We start from the raw sequence: 4094 nt of genomic DNA on the forward strand, positions 1-4094 counted from the left end.
TGGCTCATTGAATTAAGCATCTGCTTTTGGCTCAGGTCATGATCCTGGAGTTCTGGGATCGAGCCCAGCATTGAGCTCTGCATCGGGCTCCCTGCTATCAGTTTGCACTGCTCTCTTTCTCACTCAAATAAATAAGTAATTAAAAAAAAAAAAAAAAAAGACAGGGAGCTAGAAACTTAAGTCCTAGTAATCTGAAAGAAAGTAAAGAACAGATTTCTGGCACATGGAGTTTGTGGCCAGAGATTCACAAGGCCCTCACACCCAAAGGAGAGACGGGAAGGTCTCCTACATGGGGCTGGGAGGGAACAGAAATGATCACCTGTGAGCATGTGCTTGTATTTATCTGAAAATACAACAATTTTGGCCTAAGTGTTATCAGATTGTTCAAGGTATCTGACTTTGTAAGAAAGTCAACTTCAGAGGTAGAAATTATTGCAAAATCAAGGAAAGCAAAATCAAAGCAATGTCAGATAACACTCTCTAAGCTGGAACCAGAATTTAGTTAAGTAGTAGAGAACCTACCTCCGCGAAAAATGTGCAAGAAAACATTTCCCATAAACTGGCTCCAGGCCAGGTTAACATGTAAAGGAAAACTCTGCAGGAAATTTTAATTTGCAGATTATTTTCTGCCCTTGTACATGACGTCTGACACTGAAGATTTTAATAAAAAGAAATGAGATCACCAGGATGATAATTATATCAGACTAATTTTGGCTTGCCGTAATAATAACAACCTCTAGAACAGTATGGTGATAGGTTTTAATCTCTAGTGTTATCTTAAAGGCAAAATTGTATCCTGCAGGCAAATCCCCTTGTTTTGGCATATCTAGCAGTCTAAATTCTGTCATGATGCCATTGGGTCGTCTAGGGAAAATTAAATTAAATAAGCATGCACACATGTGCACACAAATTTCTCTGCTCCCAAAGACAAGCAAATTAAATTTACATTTACTTTCTCTGTACAGAGTGAAGCATTATTCTCAGCATATATTATTAATCAGGGGTTGAGAACTTAAGTGGCTGTGTATGTGGCGGGAGCACTGGGTCAATTCTTCCTGCATTAAAGACCACCTGTCCCGCCCATCTCAGGGGACAAGATTGATTACCTCTAGCAGATGGTGTTTTTCTGATGGGATGATGTTGATGGCCCGATTGGGACAGACCTTCCAATTTCTAAAGGTGAGCTAGTCATTCGGATTTTCAATATAAAAATTCTCAATTTCTAAATGTTAGCAACTAATTCAAAGATGTTAAAATGTTCTCTGTTGGCCAAACCAAGCATACTTTCCATGGGCTGTCAGCTGTGGCCTCTGCTGTGAATTGTATTATGTTAGTGTTACTGACCATTCAAAAGGTTCAGATACCAATGTGCTTCAAGAGTGTGTGGTGTGTGTGTGTGTGTGTGTGTAAGGGGAAGGCTGTACCGTGTTGAAGGGTGAAGAATTGGAGGGAAGGAGAGAATCAGAAGCAGTGGTTTTGTTCTTATACCCTAAGACCTTCTGAATTTACCTTCACCCCTGCTCTGTTTCTGCTTAGCCCTAATCAAAGCCCACTTGAGAAGCCCAGCACAGAGATGTTATTTGCAATACAGGCTTGGGTGTGACCTCATGCCTGGTCCCTGTGGAGTGTGGATGGTGACATGTCAGGTATGATACCGATCTCCAAAGATCTTGATAAAGGAGCATGGTCTCCCAGAGAACCCGCTCCAGAAGCTCTAGGTCATTGGTACCACTCGACTCTTAGACAATACAATGTTAGTCCATCTCTTAGGAATTTTTCTGTGTTGGGAGTTAGAACCTTTACATGAGGTCCTTGTATGGACAGGTGGCTTTTGTTGTTATCACTAGAGCACTGAGAAGTGCAGCAGGATTATTTGGAGGTGCCAAGGACCTTTAAAGGAGTCTGGGTGGGTGTGGGTGATTCAAGGAGTCATGCTGACTCTAACAGGAGTAGGGTTTTGTGCCTGAGAATAGAGCAGGTATGATGGAACTTTCCAGAAGGAGAGGGAAAGGATGGTGTGAAGTAAGCTTCTGTCCCTGTTCTAAGAGAAAGACAGTGGTCAAGAAGCCAAGAGGAGAGGTCCTATCCCTAGGGCAAAGGAACAAGCTCAAGGGGAAGGATGTTTTTTCCTTAAGACAGCATAGGTAACAATAAGTATAAAGTTCCCCCCAACCCCTATACTATATCCCAGGGGCAGATCCTTGACAGGTTTAGGGTTTTGTTCCCCCCTTTTGGGAGAATAGCTTTTAAATAACCATATTATACAGTAATTATATTTTACTTTGGTATTTATTTACTAAAAAATCTTCTTTTGCTTTCAAAAAAAATAAGTAATTTCCTCACCTAATGCAGGGCTTGAACTCACAAAGCGGAGATCAAGTCACATATTCCTCTGACCGAGCCAGCCATGCGCCCCTTACTTTGTTTTATAATTACAAACTCAAGATCAGACCTAGTTTTCACCAGGGTCCTAACAATTCCATTGGCCCAACTCTGTACGGTTACTTTCATTCTCTCCCTGATAAGTTTCATTTCCTTCCCTGAAACTTCAAGAACTTCCTGTGGGGCAGGAAGAGAATGGGGGAAGGTCCTTATCATTCCCAGACCTTTGAGTTCAGGGAGCATAGGTCTGTATCTTTCCCATCAGCCTTAGGCGACAGGAGTTCACCCACAACAGTTGGAGGCTGCAGACAGCCACAAGAAAGTGAAGCTGATTCCTGCCTCTGCGGTTAGCAACCTAGTCTGAGGCTAAAAAGCGTAAGGCACATAATGTAACTAACATGTGACCGGAAAAAACCAGCTATGGTTTACTGAGCAAGTAGAGGACATAAATTTGGGTTTACTCCTGTTTCAGCACACTTTAGTTATTTTTTTCTTAAGTTTTTATTTTAATACCAGGTAGTTAATATACAGTGTTATATGAGTTTCAGGAGCCCCATAGATTGAGCCAACAATTCAGGGCATATAAATTTTGCGCAAACACACACGCTCACAATTTAATTCTCCTAAAAGGCTGGGACATGACAAAGCTAAAGCTTTTTTCTTCCCTTCTATTTAACCTATAAAAAACCTCTAAGGTTTGAAGAAATAAAGTGACTCCCCAAGGTCACCCTTAAGGAGAAAGTGGTGGATCAGGTTTTGAATCCAGGCAGAGAGGGGTCTTGGACTTAGCTTTATTTAAGATCACACTGAGTTTTAAAGACTGGTGGCTCAGTGGGTTAAAGCCTCTGCCTTTGGCTCAGATCATGATCTCAGGGTCCTGGGATCAAGTCTCCAATCCGCTCTCTGCTCAGCAGGGAGCCTGCTTCCCTTCCTCTCTCTCTGCCTGCCCCTCTGCCTACTTGTGATCTCTGTCAAATAAATAAATAAATAAATTTTTAAAAAGACTGACCTTTTTTTTTTTTTTTTTAAAGTCATTTCCTTAATGTTACCCTCGTTTGCCTGATCTGCAGAGTGGCTTCCTCTTCAGTGGGTTGGTCTGAGTGACTGAGAAGGTTTAGAGCAAGCATTTAAGCTATCTGTAACCTATAGTTAAGGCTCCTCAGAGTCAGGTCACCAAGTGAATTAAAAATAAAGTGACTTGGGGAGATGGAGAGGAGAAGTGAGTTGGGGGGAAATTGGAAGGGGAGAGGAACCATGAGAAACCGGACTCAGAAACAAACTGAGGGTTTTGGAGGGGTGGGGGTGGGAAGTTGGGGGGAGCCTGGTGGTGGGTATTATGGAGGGCACGGATTGCATGGAGCACTGGGTGTGGTGCATAAACAACGAATTCTGGGATACTGAAAAGAAATAAAAAATAAATATAAAAAAAAAATAAACTGACGGGACAGGTAACCTGCAGAGCAGACTCAACCTCCAAGATCCGCGTTGCCTATACACTTCCCTTTTATTCTAACAAACACACCCTTGAAATCCAAAAGGGGGATACAGAAATTGTGTCGTCCCCACCGCTGCCAAACAGACTGACCTGCCCACCCCCTTTCCCGGGGGTTCATTCTTCGGCCTGCCCCAGGTCTGACTCAGCACTAGACCCGCACACTGGGTTTGAAATTAGAAAAAGAAACAAAACCTCCCAGGGGGCGGCCTTTTCCCTC

This window comes from Mustela nigripes, chromosome 5 (genome assembly GCF_022355385.1).
Source record: "Mustela nigripes isolate SB6536 chromosome 5, MUSNIG.SB6536, whole genome shotgun sequence".
NCBI classification, from domain to species: Eukaryota; Metazoa; Chordata; class Mammalia; order Carnivora; family Mustelidae; genus Mustela; species Mustela nigripes.